This window comes from Equus caballus, chromosome 2 (assembly GCF_041296265.1).
Source record: "Equus caballus isolate H_3958 breed thoroughbred chromosome 2, TB-T2T, whole genome shotgun sequence".
Classification (NCBI taxonomy): Eukaryota; Metazoa; Chordata; class Mammalia; order Perissodactyla; family Equidae; genus Equus; species Equus caballus.
The window spans coordinates 68,691,070-68,710,137 of NC_091685.1; the positions used below are offsets into that span (position 1 = coordinate 68,691,070).

General features: G+C 39.4%; 1 long non-coding RNA gene across 1 annotated transcript; it reads left to right on the forward strand.

Moving 5' to 3' along the window:
- Positions 1-2,340: 2,340 nt before the first annotated feature.
- LOC138921761 (uncharacterized) lies at positions 2,341-17,665 on the forward strand. Its single transcript, XR_011434647.1, has 2 exons — positions 2,341-2,529; positions 17,470-17,665. It is a non-coding gene; the product is annotated as an uncharacterized lncRNA (long non-coding RNA).
- Positions 17,666-19,068: the final 1,403 nt, after the last annotated feature.

Consider the following 19,068-nt stretch of genomic DNA (forward strand, 5'->3'; position numbering starts at 1 on the left):
GCATTAAGAAAACAAAACTATAGGGCATTAAATCAACTCCAACAAACAATAAGCGATTTTTCCCCCTAATACCTAAACCTGCTCCAATATATACAGTGGCATCTTTTACTTCTTTTTCTTTGGCAATGAAAGAAAACACGCTGTCCTATAAAATGACCTCTAAGACAACTATGCAGTAACGTGGTTGGAGCAATGTGTTTGAGTCTGAAAATGAAGAACAGCTCTGCTATGTGATATCACCAATTGTCTCATTTTCTTGGTGTCCTAGGAGTTGATTTCTCTTTCAGTAAAATATGTACTGCCTTTTACCTACTACAGTAAGAACACAAAAAAGTCTTTAAGGCCTCTCAGCACAGTGCTTTCTTTTAAAGTTTTAAAATATTTTTTAAAGAATTTTAAAGTGTTTTTTTTTAATGATCACAAGTTCATTTACTTTCAGATATCAGCTGTGTTGTGGCTTTATTTTTCAGTCACTGTGTATCCACTATTTGAGCTGCTGACATTATTCCATATTATTTTTTGTCACTCATATAAAAACATTAGCTCCTCAGTAGCCACTATAGGTATTTATGTTTTTCTTTCTTGTAATACCTCTATTTAACAGTTCATTTTAACTCCCTTCTTTTCTAGATTGTTCATGTTGAAAGGTGTACTTTCGGGGCCGGCTCCGTGGCCGAGTGGTAAAGTTCGCGTGCTCCGCTGCGGCCGCCCAAGGTTCGGATCCTGGGCGCCGACATGGCACTGCCGTCAGGCCATGTTGAGGCGGCGTCCCATGAGCCACAACTAGAAGGACCTGCAACTGTGTGCGGGGGGCGGGGGGCGGGGGGCGGGGGGCGGGGGGAGTTGGGGAGATAAAGCAGGAAAAAAAGAAAAAAAAGATTGGCGACAGTTGTTAGCTCAGGTGCCAATCTTTAAAAAAAAAAAGGAAGAAGAAGATTGGCAACAGTTGTTAGCCCAGGTGCCAACCTTTACGAAAAGAAAGAGAAAGGTGTAATTTCTAAACTCTTTTCTGGTGATGATAAAATCGGCTGGAGTTGATAAATCTTTCTGCTTACAGGTTTTCAAAACACCTATTGATCCACTGTGCTTTTGTGTTAAAGGAAGCATTGAAACATCAGCTCTAAAACAAGATGACTTCAGCTCCAGGGTTGAGAAGGCCAGCCAGCCACTGGGTAGTTTTGATGTCAGAAGGATTTCAAAACCTTCCCTCTGTGAATGATCACTTACACACACACACTGGGGCATCAACATGAAGGTGGTAACCAGTGTGGGATTGGTGGAACTCTGCAGATCCTACAGGTCAGTCTGGCTAAAGTGTAAGTTAGTTATTCTCACAGAAGTGCTGTCACAAGCCCCGTGGATCTGTGGCTCTACAGTGACCCAGTGGTATGAGTGAAGGCATTTTCTCATCCCCCCGGAGACAGACAAGAGAGGAGAACTGAAAGTCAAGTGCATGTCGATCTCGCAGCTACATCCTGATACATATATCTTTAATACCACGATGAGAATGAGTTACTCTGGGCTTTCGACACGGGATATTTTGGCTTTGACGATTGAGGCTTTCCAGTTGGATCCCACACACTTCCACTTCAACCAGTAGAGATCAAAATATTCACGTAAATTCTCTGCATAAGTTCAGTTTAAACCCTTTCATAACAAGGACCCATATTATTTTTAGAGAAAGCACAGGAATGTGAAAAGGTAATTATCAAGGACTTTCTTTTTATATGCTGCCCCACCCAGAACAGAGGTGTGGGTGAAATGAGCAGACGTGGGCCGGAAAGCGACTCGCTTCTGCTTCCAGAGACCCCATTTTCCATGACTTCTCGCCTCTATGTTCCAGTCTTTTCATGGGCCGTGGGGCTGAGCTAGAAGCAAGTTTGGCCCCATAATTAATGTTGGGGAACAGGCTTTTTAGGAGGTGTGGACGGTGTGTAGTGACTACTGAGGTAAATCCTCTTCCCCAACAGAACATTGCCCGTGTGAAAAATGTTGCTTTCTTCTCTTTTCAAGAAATTTTTATGAAATTGCTCATGAATTGACGGCATGAGTTTCTTTGTTTTTTTTGTTTTGTTTTTACATCGTTTTGACCCTCAAAGCTCAAAGAGCTTGTCTCATCTGTACAGCACTCAGAATAATTCCCATTGTGGCGTGTGTGTGTGTGTGTGCGCCTAAAAATGTTTCGCAGCAAGTGTATACATGCAGTTGACAGAAGCAATGGTCTCATTTTACGTTTGTGTTAAGTCTCTTAATACTAACAGCATATACAAAACAGGTGCTGAAAAGAGCCGAAAGCAATTCTAACAGAGATGACACATCAGCAGTTGTCATAATGACTTCATAATTAAGGGTTAGCTGAAAATTTGTCCAACTTAGGAGAATGCTCAGTATTGTCCTCCTGGAGGAGTGCAACTATTAAGCTGACTCACCGTGCCACGTCATTATTCAGAACTGAAAACGCCCTTTGGATTCATGTTTCCTTGTTTCCGGCCTGTTCATTTTACCGAATGACAAGATTATGTGACTCTGGTATGCTTTGACTTGCCTTCTGTTAAGAGGTTTATTTTCATGTGTTTTCTACTAAATGTCCTTTGCCCCCAGCTTAAGCCATAAATGAAATTACACACTTTTGTAAGCTATGTTCAAGTCACATATGTCTTTATTTCATAAAATTGTATTGGCTATATCTAGTGGAATCCTTTTTATTATCCCCACTGAAATACCATTTTGGGAGAAGTTAACAAAACAGATTCAAAATCAGTTGAAAATCCTTTCAAAGACTCTAAGTGCCAACCAAATTTTTGCTGATATCAGTTTATAGAAGGTTAGAAGTTAAGTTTGATTTCTTCTTCCACAAGCTAAAATTCCAGTTCACTTCTTTTATTTTCTCCTCCCCACCTTTTTAAAAATTTGTCTTGGACGAGACTTCAGTTCCACGTGTACTATTCCTGCTTTCCCTTAAAGGCTATAATTAAATCCTTTGTTTGTTCTGACTGCAATTCATTTCCTGGCGCAGGATAAGAGCTAAGATATTGCCTCTACAGGTTCTTCCTACAATGAAAGTGGAGGTAACAGCAGAATGATTACTGGCTATTCTAATGTGAATTGTAATACACATGACAAAAGAAATTCACCTTCACATAAATGGGATGTAGAATTTTATTTTATCAGCCACCTGTCAAGCTAACCCACTCATAAATTCTAAAAATAATTTTTAATCTCTCATTAATGTTGCCTTCCATTTTCATTCTCACAAAACACATCAAATTTCGAATGGCATGCTCTTTCTTGGGTTTATGAATACTTTCACTTGTTAAAAGCAATTAATCGACTATGTTAAAGTATTGCTTCATTTCTTCCAGTCTGGCTTTTTAAGGTCAGAATTACCACTCAATTCTAAGTGCTGGGAAAAACACCCTTCCTTCTGGTCATTCTTATGCGACATCAAGTCGTCTTCTTTATTATCAAGGAGTAAATTGGAAATTGGAAAAAATAAAACTGACCTCACAATCTTAGATTTAGCACAAGATTAGGTGTAGAGTAAATACCTAAAAAATACTTAGCCATCTGAAAAACAATAAAAATCTTAACAATTTTTGGATGAATCTTACATATTAACTCCTCTGCAATTAGGCAGCTGGGCCCCAAAATATGAGATGATTTTAAGATTATAAAATGAGTCTGGAAATGGGAATAAAAGCTAGCTTTCAGACTCTTTGCTCTGTGTTTTATTAACCAGATGAAAAAGCGTCTACAGCCTTTATCTTCTAGAGGACACGGTCTCTCCATTCAGTTTTTCTGGGGTTGATCCCACAGACTTCACAGTTCTCTGCCTTCTATTGATGGCCCTCTGCAATGTGACCTTTCCTTACTCTTTTGAGCCAATTTACCCATAAATGCTTCTGCTTCAGCCAGACCTTTCTTGAACACACTGTGCTTGTTCCTGCTCTTTTCTTATGCTCCACTCTTTGCCCCCCATAATGCTTCTGTAATTCCTCTTCCTCCTCTTCTGCTTTCCATCCTTTAGAGTTCAGCTCTGGTCCTTTCTTCTCCATTAACCCTTCTCTTGATGCCTGCAATTAACATCAATCTCTCTCTACTCTGAAACTTATATCTACAATAGTTTATATTTTTATTTTGTTTATATATGATTTTATATTACATGCTCCCTATGAACTATATTTTATACTTTAAATCCACCACCAGCAACACAGTAATTGTATATATCTTATTTAATTGACGTGAAGGGTCAAAAATTGTCAATGGACTCCTTTTGTTCTTCTATTCAGCACCCGAGTTCCGGGGATTTGAATTGGAGATTAAGTGTTAGGGACTGAATGTGTCCCCCCCCTCCTCTCCCCAATTCACATATTGAAGCCCTAATTCCCAATGCAATGGTATTTGGAGGTGGAGCCTTTGGAAGGTAAGTAGGTCATGAGGGTGGAGCCCTCAGAAATGCGATTAGTGCTCTTCTAAGAATCACAAGAGAGAGGATGTCTCTGTCCACCATGTGAGGATATAGAAAGAAGGCAGCTGTCTAAAAGCCGAGGGGTGGGCCCTCGCCAGGAACCTGACCATGCTGGTGCTCTGATCTCAGACTTCGAGCCTCCAAGACTGTGAGAAATGAGTGTTGTGTTTATGCTACCCAGTCTATGGTATTTTTGTTATAGCAGCCAGAACTGACTAAGACACTAAGCAAATGAATCAGTAAAAGTACAGTCAGGGAACCCAAACAAACAAGACGGTTTAATAGAAAGGATTTAACATGAGGAACTGGTCACAAAGGTGTTGGAAGAGCTAAAAGGGCAAACAGCAAATGGTGAAGCCAGAGATTAGTAATAGCAAGAAGTTGCCAGCGTCTTTAGGGCTGGAGGGACAAAAAGAGGAGGTGGTTTCATCAGAGTTTAGTAGCTGGGCTTGCTTAGTGGGAGCTGGGACCACCAAGGGTAGGGCTGCCTGGGGGAAGCTGGACCATGGAGGAGACACACCTACTGCCAGAAGTACTGGCCAAAGCAAGGAAAGAGGGAGAGGCATACTCTGTCTTCTCCTCACCTCCTACCTCCCATACTCCAAACTTCTGCCAACGACTCTTACTGGCCAAACTAACCAGAAGACAATTGGCAAAGAAGCCTGGGCAAAGCGTTTTGCAGAAATCAACCCTCTGTGATACAGAGAAGAGCAAAGGAAGCAGAGGAAAGATATCTAAGAGCAGGTAGGCAAATCATTAATGCATTGCTAGGCCAGAATCGAACAAATTCAAAGCTATTCTACATGCAGTACAAATAGTTCAAAATAACTCACAAGTAACTTGTTTCCAATATTTTTACTAGGATTACTATTTCTGAATGATCACAATTTAATAATTTAGACTTCTGAAATAATAGCTTATAGTCCTTTTATTTTACTATAAATTATAAAATAAATACCGAGTCTTCTTTCTGTCTTTGGCCTGTTTCAAAAGGATCACAACTATTCTGGCATCTAACTCTCATGTCTAAAGAAATGATTTCCAAAATATATCTCCTAACTTCCCCTAGTCCTCTAAATTCTAGCTGCTCCTCCATTTATACCTATTTAATGAATTTTCCTTCTGTTAACATACTGAAAACTAATCTCATCCTTTTGTTATTAGCGGAGACTTTTTCACTTGAAAGTAATAGAAATATAACTCAAACTAGCTTAAGCAAAGAGGGAAATGTATTGGCTTAATCTAACTGGGAAATCTAAATCTTGTATTTCAGGCATAGCTAGATCCAGGAGCTTAAACAAGATCACTTAAATTTTGTTTCTGTCTCTCTCTGTGTTTCTGTCTCCCTCTCTTCTTGTTCTGCTCTGCTTGTCTTTGTTTAATTTAATTCTCAGACAGGCAGGATTCATGTGTGACATGCAGGAAGAACTGTGATTAGTCTGCTTGGATCACATGCCCACCTAGAGAACCATTCAGTAAGGCCAAGTCTGGTAGATTCTGATCGGCTAGGCCTAGACCAGAAAAGCACCACTTAGAGTGGGTTGAAGGTGTGATCTTCCTCACTCAAATCACATTACAGTTTGAGGAGGAGGCTGTTTCCAAAGAAAGGAATACTGAGAAGATGAAAACATATATTCACTGCACTCTTCTTCAGCCTACTATCAATTTCTTCAAAAATTTTTAATTTTGCTATTGTAATTTTGTCAGTCATCCAAGTTGTAAACCACCTGCTCCCTATCTTTTGCCTCTAGATCCAATCAATCATCAAATCTTTTTTCATTTCTTCCTTGAGAATGGTTCTATTGTCCGTCATTTGTTTTTATTTTCACTCCCACTACCTTAATTTAGACCAGGTTTTCTCAGCCTTGGCACTGTTGACATTGTGGGCCAGGTGATTCTTTGTTGTGGGGTGTTCTGTGCAGGGTGGGATGTTTAGCTGCATCCCTGGTCTCTACCCAATGGATGCCAGAAGCACTCTACACTGTGTGACAACCAAAAATGTCTCCAGACATTGCAAATGTGTCCTGGGAACAAAATATGCCCTGGTTGAGAACCTCTGATATAGAAATTTGTTATCTTACACTTGGGCTATTGCAATAGTCTTTTTACTAGTTTTTCTACTCCCATTACCACCTCTTTACATTTTTCCATACAGTACTGCCACAGCGGTATCACTAAAGCACCATACTGATTACAAAAATCATTTAATAAAATTTCTGCTGATTTTTCTCAACTGCCTACTGAATAAAGACCAGATTCTTTAATCTGACATCTATATTGGAACCCATAACCTATTACTACTCAGCTAACCATAGGGAATATTTTCCACTCAAACTAGACTACGCATTGTTCTCTGGCTCTTGCTTGCATTTTCTAAGTTGTTGGTCTTGTTGCCTTGTAGGCCAGCAGTGTCTTCTCTCAACTCAACCCGTCAAACTCTGAAACTTCTAGGTGGCCGTCAAGGGCCAGCTCCAGTGCCACCTTCTCTTCTTCTCCGGGAAATCTTCCTTGTATCTTCCTCCTTTCTCCCCAATACACCCCCATCCCCGTCTGCTATCACCTTTTGCAATGCTTTTCTGTTATATTTTGGCTCTTGTCATTCACTTGACTCATAGCACATACATCTCGCATTGTTATTATTTATGTTAATATCTTATGATTCCTCCCAGAAGGAAGAGATTGACATGAGATACTATCCCTGGCATCACCACTTAGACGTGTCTTAGGGCAAGTTATAAATTTTCCTGTGTTTTTGTTACCTGATCAGTTTAATGGTGCTCGTCATGGCCTTCCTGCCTATCTTACTTGTTTTTTGAGAACAAAATAAGTTCATCTTATAGAGATAATACAAAAGACTACACAGTTCTTATTTGAATCCTCGTAAGATTCACTGTGACTTGCTGCAGACGGTCACTATACAGCTGGGAATGGGTGGGGAAGTGAGGACAGAATCTTTATCCTGAAACATGTCCATGCAAAAACTCCTACATGAATGTTTACAGCAGTATTCATCTTAGCCCAAATGCGGAAACTATCCGAATGTCCATCAACCGATGAATGAATAAACAAAATGTGGTATATCTATTCAATGGAATATTATCTTGCTCTAGAAAGAAATGAAGCACTGTTACATGCTACAACATAGATAAACCTTGAAAACATTATGCTAAGTGAAAGAAGACGGTCATAATAGATCTCATATTATATTGTTCCTTTTATGTGAAATGGCCTGAATAGGTAAATCCATATAGACAGAAAATAGATAAGTGGTTGTTTAGGGCCAGGGAAGGGGGAAGATGGGGGGCAAAGAGTGATACCTAAAGGGTACAGTGTTTCTTTTTGAGATGATGAAAATATTTTAAAATTAACTGTGGTGATGGTGGCATGTATCTGTGAAAAATACTAAAAATCACTGAATTTATACTTTAAATGACTGAATTGTATGGTTGTGAATTATGTTTCAATAAAGCTGTCATTTTTAAAACCAAAACTCCAAAACCAACTATCCAAAACAGAGCAGTCCACAACCTAGTGATGCCTGTTCGAGTTTGTTGAATCAAAACAGGTAAGATAATGAAAGACTGCAATGTTAAGCCTGGGGGTTGTGTCATGCATGTCCTTGGTATTACTCTTTTGTTTACTCCCAATTCATTCTTATTCCGCTGGCAGAAATTGTGTTCTGCTTTCTCTTCATCTGCATTCTTATCTGATGCTGAACTTAGTGACTCATGGATCCATAGAATGCATAGAATGCCATTAACTTGCCAATAATAATTCTCTGTTTTTAACTTAGCTGTGTAAGTTTGTAAAAACAGGAAGTTTTACTAGAAAAGATTATACTTATGGTGGTATATAAGAGGAGCAAATCCTGTGCTTCCGAACTGTAGGGAACACTTCAACGGCATCAATTTCTGCCAGTGCACTGAAGTTGTGATCAGTGACACAAAAGAAAGTTCATGCAGACCATGACTTTTTGTTGTTGTCAGAGGTATCCTGGATTCTCTGCTTTCTCAGACACGTGCTTAGATCACCACTGAATTGTTGAAGAGTTTTCATTTCTCTGTGTAGTGCATAGATTGTTCTACATAAATTCAATTTCATTTTTCTGGTCTATTTCCACTTTTAAGTATAATAGGAATGTGTGAGCCTCCTAACCCCTTCCTGGGGGGTGGAGGTTTTGATCTACCCGAGTCCATTAGGAAGTTTGGTTTTACCCTCTCTTTTGCAAATATCCTCTCTGCTGTCTCTGACATTCTGGGTTTCCTGGCTGCCACGATGGCCTCTGTGTCTTAGTATATTCAGTGACTGGACTCCTCTTTGTCTTGGTGCCAGAGAGAATGGGATGAAGAAGACTGTTTTTCCCCTTCTTCCCTTGACCCTTTAGCCTCTTCAATAGGAAAACATCAGATGACATGGCATATATAATGTGCGTCCCTGTGCTGGGTGTCTTCCATTCGTCCTCCGTCTTCTCTACATTTCTCCACTCTGCTTTGTGTATCAAAAGTTGTCCTTGAACTATGTTACCCTTTGGCCCCAAGGGGAATATTAGCAGGGAATTGGAGGGAGGCGGAGGAGAGAGTTCGGCTCCCTCCTGCCTTGTCACTGCCTGCTGGCTGAGCCCCACCACCACAGGTGTCGAGCTCCTGTCATAGGCTCCCTGCACTCAGCACTGTGTTCCTGGGTTCTGGTAACCATTCCCTCACTTCGCCAGGGGTGGTCACACCTGTGGTGCCAGCCCAGGAATTGCACTAACCCCTTGTGTTTCTCTACGCCCTGGCCACACCTTTGTAAATAGGCCCTTTATTAAACTCTCCTTGAATTTCCTTGTTGTGAGTGTGCCGTTTGTTTCCTTCTGGAGCCCTAATTGATCCAGTCCCTCTGGGCGTTCCCCCATCTCTGGCTCTGCCTTCAGTTCATTCACACCTCTGCCTTATGTGGCCCCTAGGTGAACTCTGCTCCCTTCCACAGAAGGAGAATATTCAACTCTGGGTCTTTCCTGAATCCTGCAGCCTCCTGTGGGCCTTGGGAGGGTGGTGGGCCTCCGGATCAGGGGAGGGTGCACAAATTTCCCCCGGTTCTGGTCCAGTCTCCCCACCTGGGAGGACTCTGGGTCTGCGGGTGCGTTATTAACTAATTACACCTCTCAAGGACATACACTAGTTATTTTCTCAGGGACATCTTGGCCTAACCTAATCTCAAGAAAAATATATCTCTTATTAGCAGGGCTGTGGCCCAGATCTGCAGAAACATTGGGTCTTCATTATTGTGCCTGAATCATCAGATTCAGATTCTTTTCTGCTCTGCCTGGGGCCCTGGCAGCATGAACAAAAGCCCATAATAGCTTTTAGTGGCTCCCTGGAGAATGTAACCAGCTGCGATAAAATTACTTTGATTCAGAATTTGGAGGTGGGGATTTAGAGAGACGCTCACCAATTCTTCCTTGTGCATAAGTAAATTGAGGTGAGCAGTCTTGCTTCTTTGGAATTATCTTTCTGCTTCAGCTTTTCTCTCAAATTCTGAATATAGGAGTAAAGATGGAGTGCTAGGCAAGAACCCTAGACATGTGCCTATTTCAGTTTTTGCAGGGTCAAGAGGTCTTGTAAGAAGTTACAGGGATTTTCTAGGTGGAGGGAACAATTTGCACAAAGGCACAGAGGCAGGAGAAAGCATGAGAAATTTAGGGAACTGAACACAGGACTGCACGATTCCCAGGGTTTATCCAGTTCAAATGTCCTCAGATACCAAGGAGGAGAGACCTGACATGACCTCAGTAAGGCTAAATGGGTTGTGTATAGCTGGCATCTGTTCTGGTTGGTTAGCACCCTTGTAGAGGGTGATTTAACATCCCGGTTGCTCAGGACTGTCCCACTTTTAGCACTAAAAGTCCCATGTCGCAGGAAACCCCTTAGTTCCAGACAAACCAAGACAGTTGGTCATCCTATGCTGCAATAGCAGTTGACTATTTTGCACATCACCCCTGCATTCATATCTGTGCACGCACGTCTAACGCATTCTGTGTATGTATTTGTGTTCTTGGGTCCTTGCTTTACAAGGTTATGTCTTTAATAGTACTCTCGCTCTTTCAGTTTTGGGCAGGATTCCTACCTCAGTGCTGTACAGTATTTCTCCATATATGGAGTCTCTGAAGCATCTTGAGCTTTCCTTTCCTGCTCTCAGAATGAGTTTCTCTCAAGGATCTTTGAAGAACTCTCTCAAGACTTTTCTGCTTAGAGGAAATTCCTTTTGAGTCTCAGAAGACTGCTGGCTGTATTAAGAGAAGTGCTGCTATGACTGGAATGTTTGAAGACTCTTCCAGAAATTGTGGGTTCGTTTTAGTTTTAATTTTAGCTCCTGAATTACGTATTTCATATAGACCAATTTGCAAGAATAGCAGATATCCCAGCTGACTTCTGTGGCAGGCGGAAGTGTTCTTCCTATCTGTCGCTCTCTCAGCCAAACAGCTGAGCGTCGAATTTGCTCACCCAGCAGCTGCTGTCTGCAGCAGCCTTGTGGAACGCTTTTCTTCTCCTATGCCACACCTGGAAGCGCAGAATGTCACTGGACGAGTCAAACGAGGTCACGCATACCACAGAAAAGTCCGTCACCACTCCTTCCTAGACACACTGAAAGTCACAGACATCTGTAAATGATTTGCCAACCTATGGATGTCTACGTTGAGTTAGGGGCCTGAGATATGCCTGCTTAATGTAAAGACACATTCATGTTTGGAAAAACTGTTTCTTTGTTGTAGGCCAAACCATTCAACTATGACTCTACCATGACTGGTGATTACCTCCAAGCTTGCAGAGTTATCATCATTATCATCATTATTTTCATTTTGCTGAGAAATCAGCTTTGGAAACATAGCAGGATGAGCAACTGCCCAGGTTCCTGTCCTCAGGAGTGACTTTTGTGCTCCACGCTTGTCCCCCACCGTCACTTTTTCTGTGTCTTAACCTTTGCCAAATCCATACCAACAGAAAAAAGCTGCAAGGTTCTCTCTGCTCTGGTCTGTTCTGCCTGCTAGGCGTTACTTAGTTTACTTCACAAATATTTATTGAGCCCCTCCCACGTGCCAGACATTGGTCATGAGGTCCCCATCTCTGTTTGATCGTTGCTGCTAGTTTCAGACCAGCTTGGCAGTGATATTTTGGAGAAGATTGTAGTCATCCGGCATTGTGTATTTTTAAGTTCTATCCCTATTTCTCAGGGATTTGTAGAAGAAATCCATATAGTATTTAGGATCTTGAAAAAGTTAGCTGCTTTCTTTCCACAGAGCTGTATATTTTTGGGGTTTGAAAGGGATTTGGCAATCCTGTGGTCATACTCTCTCGAGACTGTCTTTTTGTTTTTTCATTCCTATGACTTTTACATATCTGCGGTTATTTGTATTTCTGCCTCCCTCTATTACAATGTGAGCTCCGGGAGAGTGGGCTGGGTCATATTAATCAGAGTATTCCCAACATTTAGTTTAGTATAAGGTGTGCTGTAAGCGCTCAAAACTGATTGATAAATAGTTGCATGATGGAACAGTTCCAGAGAGCTAAGTGACTCGCTCAAGTTCAAAATTTAGTAACAGATCTGAAACTAAGATTCAAATTCTCTGCCTGGTTGAATCTAGCCGTCTTCCTATTTAACTCTTTCTATCAAACTTAGAAACTGTAAATATTCAGGTAAGGCTGAGCTGGTGAGAGAACGTATTTTTGAAAGAGATTGGAGAGGGGTATAGATACGAAGGGGAAGAAGAGCAACAACAAAAGGATGTATTTTAAAGTTTCAAGATTCCAATTTAGAAACTAGTGTTGATGGTACCTAAGTTTCAATCTTTAACAAACAGATAATTTGGCTTCTCCTATGTGCCATGCACTATGCTAGGCCCTGGAGATAATAGTGCTGCTTTTAATTTTCTCGTCATTTTTAGTAATTTCCAAGATGAGACATTTGATTAACTGTGATCTTTCTATTAATTATCTATTAAATAATTCGATTCTCTACCCTTCTATTGAAAGCCTCTGGAGCATGTTCTCAGGGTTCTAGCACAATTTGGAGCATAGTTTGAAGATTCCTGTTGTCGTGCGCTCGATCAGTCGTTGATCAAGAAATTGAAACCCAGAGATCTAAGGGACTAAAGATTGACCTTGATGAAGATTGTAGGAAACAGAGCTCAAGAAGACCCTGGATTTGGTGTTGATGATCAAAGTTCTCTTTCTGCAAAGCCTTAAGATAATGCTTAAAAGATAGTCACTGTGTAATTTGTGTGTACCTCATTAATACGTAATTAGAACCACTTAAGCCCATTGGTGAGAAAGCCCCACGTCAGCCTAACCACGGTTCTAAGACTGGGTGACAGGCCTGAGTCAGACAGACAGGTTCAGACAGACCAGCCGAGTCACGTAAATTATTGCCTCCTTATCATGAAAGCATCTGACAAATTGAGGATTTATGGCTGGGGTCTAATAAAATTAAAAGCAAATGCCTGGTCTAATCTGGGAAAGAAGCAGGAAGAATTTTGAAGAAAACCAATATTCTACATTTTTCTGATAAGAAGGTTAGGGAGCGGAATCTTGTAATTCTGATGCAAATTTTTCTGTTACGATGCCATTTTTATGGAAAAATTAAACACATATATAGTAAATTATGGAAGGGTATATATACAGAATTCTTTTTTTTTTTTTCAGGAAGATTAGCCCTGAGCTAACATCTGCTGCCAATCCTCCTTTTTTTTTTTTTTGCTGAGGAAGACTGGCCCTGAGCTAACATTTGTGCCCATCTTCCTCTATTTTATGTGGGATGCCTGCCACATCATGGCTTGACAAGCGGTGCATAGGTCCACACCCAGGATCTGAACAGGCAAACCCCATGCTGCCAAAGTGGAACGTGCAAACTTAACTGCTGCACTGCTTGGCCAGCCACTATACCGAATTCTTAATAGAGGTTGTCTTGGGGGGTGGAACTATAAGGAACTTTTGTTTACTATCTTTTATTTTTATTAATTTTTCTTTCATTAGTAAAAGCAATAAAAATGACAGAAAATGACAGATTTATCTAACTTTTTATTTTGTTTGAGAAATTTTAAAAATAAAATTTTATAAGTATTGTATTTAAGCAAACAGTTATTGGAGCATCTATTACGGTTATAAACTCAATACTGGGTCTGGGGGAGGGTTGTCAAAAATTTTGATGTACAGCAAAGGTATAAATATTGTTCTGACAGAATGTGGGGAAGGAGTCGGGGCGGACTTTGTGGTGACTGTCAAGCAGAAGGTGACACCGGAGCAAAGACATGAAGCGTCAGGAGAGTTTCCTTAAGAAGCAAATGTGGAAGATTTCTTCCAGGTTGAGAGAACAGCTTGAGCATCATGAAAACGAGACAGCACACAGTCCTTTTGGGACAGGTTTATAGATTTTTATGAGTGAAGCACATTCTCTGGAGTGAGGAAAAGGAATTCGATATAAAGAGCTTTGAATGTTGTGCTAAAAACCTTGGCAGTTCTGTAGGTATTAGGAAGCCATAGGATACTTTGTGACGAAGAAGTAATGCAATTTTATTTATATTTAAACCTAAAAAAATTATACACTATTTTGTAATAATTCACTCCTACCCCCACTTAGAGTTTTGTGAACATCTTTTCACAGAGATGAAATGGAAGAGCCATAATTTATTTAACTAAATCCTATTGATGGATGTTCAAATTAGTTCAAATATTTAGATTTATAAACAACGCTACCACAAACATTATTTTAAGTACGCTTTTGTTTTTTGTCTGATTATTTCCTTTGAACTACTTTTTTGAAATGTACTTGCCAGTTTCTTTCTTTTATGTTTCAGAAATTCCTTCCCCAACCCTAAGATTTTATCAATGTTCACTTTTATTATTATTTTATTATTAATGTTTAACATTGAATGTTTTAATTTTGCATATATAAATCTTTAAACCATCTTAAATTTATTTTGGAATATGACATGGGATGGGGAAATCTAACAATTAAAAAAAATAGTTTGCCAGTTGCCTTGCTGAGTATTAAAGAGTTTGTTCTTTCCCTATTGTTTTGGAGCAATTTCCTAATCATATACTAAGTTCTTATATTAAATTTAATTTTAAATTAGATTTAATTTTTGGATATAGCATTTATTCCATACATCTATTCTGGATCCAGTACCACAATGCTTTAATTTTTGTGGCTTGACAATAGACAACACACAATAGGAAAATCTTTCTTCTAGCTAGTTTTAGATAATTTCCTATATGTGCTATAGTAATTCCCTTCCGTAAGCCTCAACTTTTATTAAAAATCCTCACACTTAACAGGCTTTTTTTAGTGATACTCTCAGGAATGATGAGATTGGGGGTATCAGCCCTTAAAGATGGTGGTACCAGAAAAGGAGAGCTATATGCAAAAGTGAATGATCAAGGAAAGGGAAGAATGTTTAGAGAAATTAAAGAAGACATTATTTTTACTTTGAAGGAAAGAGTGAATCCAGATGGCTGCAGATGTTGAGAACCCAAAGCTTATACATATTATATATCTTATGTATATATCAAATGTGTCAATTTTTAATTAAGTGGAATCACACAGTATTTACAATTTTATGTTCTGCTTTCTAAAAAATTAGCATCTTTATCAGCATTTTCTCTAAGGATAGATTTTTATCCATTATAAATTTTATTTTTATTGGTTGCATAGTATTCCCTCCGGTGGGTGGCATGTGATGTCATGATGCTTTGTAACATTGCATTAAGAATATTTCATTACCAGTGTCTTAGAAAAATAACTTGGAAGCATCAGAAGGTGTCAGAAAAAAAGTATTTTTCTCTGTGCGTAGAAAATACAGTGCTTTACCTAAATTGCTTGACCGAGTGGTTCTCAGACTCACCTGCCTTTTTGTAGATTCACTCTTGAGAATTATGTGCTGTCTCTAATTACTCTGTATCAGCATATTGTGAGTAATGTTTGATCGTTATTCTCCTTCTACACTGGAAATCTTGGTGTTTCATTAAAGTGTTAAGAATGGCCCTACACATATAACTCAGGAGGCCCTTTCATCTTTATATAAAAGTATATTTAAAACATTTAACTTTGTGAACCTTGATGACAGCATTATTAAAAAAGTCTTCCCCATTCTGTGTAATCTTATTTTTTATCATTTGTTTTTAAAGTTGGAAAGGGTTTTAAAGATGAACATTACTACACAGGCTGAGTGATCTGCATGATCTAAGACTGGAACACAGGTCTTCTGGCTCGAAGTTTAATGACTACTTTTCTCAAATTCCCGTTTAGTATAATGAATCATCCTTGCATTCTTTGTATAAGCCCCACTTATGCATAGAGTGATGGATTTTATATGCTAATGTATTATTTATGATTTTTAATCTATATTTACAAGTGATATTGGCCTATATTTTTATTCATATTATGCTTTCCATCTTTGATGTCAAAATTAGCTGCCAAGTTTTTCAATTTTTTTCTACACTCTAGACTGGTTTATGAGGTGCAGAAATGGTCTGTTCTTTACTTGGTAGACTTGTCATAAAAACGTCTAGTCCTGGTGTATTTTTAGGAGAATTTTTGTTTTATCTTTTAAAATTTCATATGGTTTTTGATGTACTAAGGTTTTTATCTGTTGTAGAGTTAGTTTTTTCCTTTTGGAAATCATCTATTTGATCTCAATTTTTAGATTTGTTGTAGCAAAATTATACTTTATCTTCTCATGTAATTTTTAAAAATCTTGTCTATATCCAAGGCATTCTACATTCTGATTTCTAATACTATTTATTTTGCGTCTTTTATTTTCTTCTCAAAAGTTTGTTTATTTTATTGGTCTTTCCAAAGTATTAGCTGTTATTTATATTGAGAGAGAGAATGAAAACAACATAAATTAGATCAAATTTATTACCTTATTTTTTTGTCTAGTTGGTCTATTTCTAAGAGACATATATCAAAGCCTCATATTTACTGTTTATCTATCAGCTTTTGCTTTATTGGTTTCACAGTTGTGTTCATAACTGCATAAAAATTTACTGGCGTTATATATTCTTTGTGGTTTGTATCTTTTATAAATATAAAATCTCTCTTTTTTAATCCTGTAAATGCTTTTTTCTTTACATTCTATTTTGTCTAATACTAGTATTGCAGCATCTACCTTCTTTTTCCCAAAATCTGTCTGCTACGTCTTTTTATATTGCTTTATTTTTCACCTGTTTGTGTACGTTTGTTTGCTTTAAGATCTGCCAAACCTGGGGCTGCCTACTCCTCTCTGGTTCGTGTCCTAATTTTATTCTATGGATTGCAGTAAGAGAGATACCACGTGATAGAGATCAGACAGAGAGTTCACCTGCTCTTTATTTCCTATCCTTTGCAACGCTCAGATGCTATCTGGGTAGTAACCACGCTGTTGCAGCTATCTGCTTCATGGTGGAAATCTTGAGTCAACACAAGTGTTCCTGGCTTCTTGGGCTGACGTTGCTCGCTCAGTGACTGCAGAGGGGAGGGACAGACAAGAGAAGGGCATTGTTCTCAACTGACATGCATAGGTAGCCTGCTTTGTATCTTTAGAAGATCTTTTAATTTTTTTCGTTTTATCTTTGGTGTTCTGAAACTTCTCCATAAATCCTCCAGGAATATTTTTCAGTTTTCTCCTTGAAATTTAGAGTCTTCTTTCTAAGGGCTTCAGCTCTGAAAATATTTCTAACACTCTTTACTTTGATCTCCTAACTCACTAATTTACACCTCAGCTCTGTCCATTCTGCCAGTTCAGTCCCTCAATTCAGCTTTTATTTTGTCAGTTACATTTTAAATTTTTCACAGATGTGCTATCCTCTTAACTCTGCTTGAATATAATAATCACAGTCATGCTGTGGATAGTCTGTAGGTTCACAACCTTGCCTCTCTCTATTCTAGGTGTCATAATTTGTAAAAACTTGCACCTGGATGTGCTATAAAATATACAATTCTGGCCAAAAAAAGTGCTGTTTTTTTACTTTCTTCTTTTTCATCCGTAGGAGGCAGCTATGTGATCTGGAGTCTCAGCAGCTATCTTGCAACCATGAGGACTAAAGCCACACTCTACGGATAGCAGAGCTGAAAGGTGGAAGGACCACGGATCCTTAATGGCATCACTGAATAGCTACACTGGCCTTGGACGACGTCCCTCCATCCTTCTCTTTATATAAAAAGAAACCTCTAATTTTCAGCTCACTTTTAGTTGCATTTTCTATTGTGCACAACCATTTGCAATTCCTGATCAACACAACTGATTCTAAAGTTCTCCTCTGGTTGCTCAATGGGCTTATTCTTATTAGTTTTATCAGGTCCTCCACTTGTTGAGTTTGATGCTCCTTTCGTGGTTTTGGTTTTCTTTAAGTGATTGTAATTCTTGTTTGAGTGCTCATCTCTTTAATTAAGAATCCCTGTTTGCCTGCCTGTAGTGATTACCTTGTTTTGTCAATAATGATCGTTGGGGAGAGGTGAAATGTGGTTGGGGAAAGGCAGCCATGCGTCCTTGGTGTGGGGCCTCTTACCTTTCCCATCAGTAACCACCTGGGGCTGAGTCCTGCTTTGCTGGCACAACGCCAAACCTCTGTTGTAACTGGTAAAGGCCACAGCTGCCTGCCACTTGGCACCAGCAGGGTGGGGAGAAAACCAGGGACACAGAAGAGCGGTGGGCCCTGCCCAGGGTGTTCAAGGCAGCCACCTAATTAATCACCAACCCCAAAGCACTCCCACCACTTTTCTTTGATAATTCTTTTCCTGAACTGCCTCTGTCCTAGCAGACATTTTCTCCTGCCTGTGGTAAGATTTGTAGTTTTCTCTTGTGTTGTTGCTTTTGAGTTTTCCAACCAGTCTGCTTTCTACTTCTCAAAAATGTCTCAAAAATTGTTTTCTGCTGACAGTACTCTTTCCTATGTTTCAGGACTACTCTGGATTTATTCTTTTTAAATCAAGGGTTCTCACACTTTAGCCTGCGTCAGAATCACCTGGAGGTCTTTTTAAAGCAAGATTTCTGGGCCCCATCCTCCAGTGTTTCAGTAGATGTGGGGAGAGGCTGGAGAAATTTGCATTTCTAATAAGTTCTCAGGTGATGCTAATACAATTGGCCCAGGGAGCCACACTTTGAGAACCACTTTAAAATATATCTCATTTTAGAATTTTATTATTTTTTATTCTTATTTTAGAGATATTGAAAATATATCTATGTAAAATATACTTTAAAATGCCTCTTTCATTTAATGACCCTTTGGAAAACAGGTATGCACATGTAATTAGTGCACTGTATTGATTCAATCTCAGAAGTTTGGGGGGCCGGCCCCATGGCCGAGTGGTTAAGTTTGCGCGCTCTGCTTCGGTGGCCCAGGGTTTCCCTGGTTCGGATCCTGGGCGCGGACATGACACTGCTCATCAAGCCATGCTGAGGTGGCATCCCACATGCCACAGCTAGCAGGACCCACAACTAAAAATACACAACATGTACCGGGGGGCTTTGGGGAGAATAAAGGAAAAATAAAATCTTAAAGAAAAAAAGGGAAGTTTGGCTCATTTTAAACAGATATTGTTTTCGAGGACCCAAGATTTTGATAACTGGGTATTGAAATCTGAGGGGA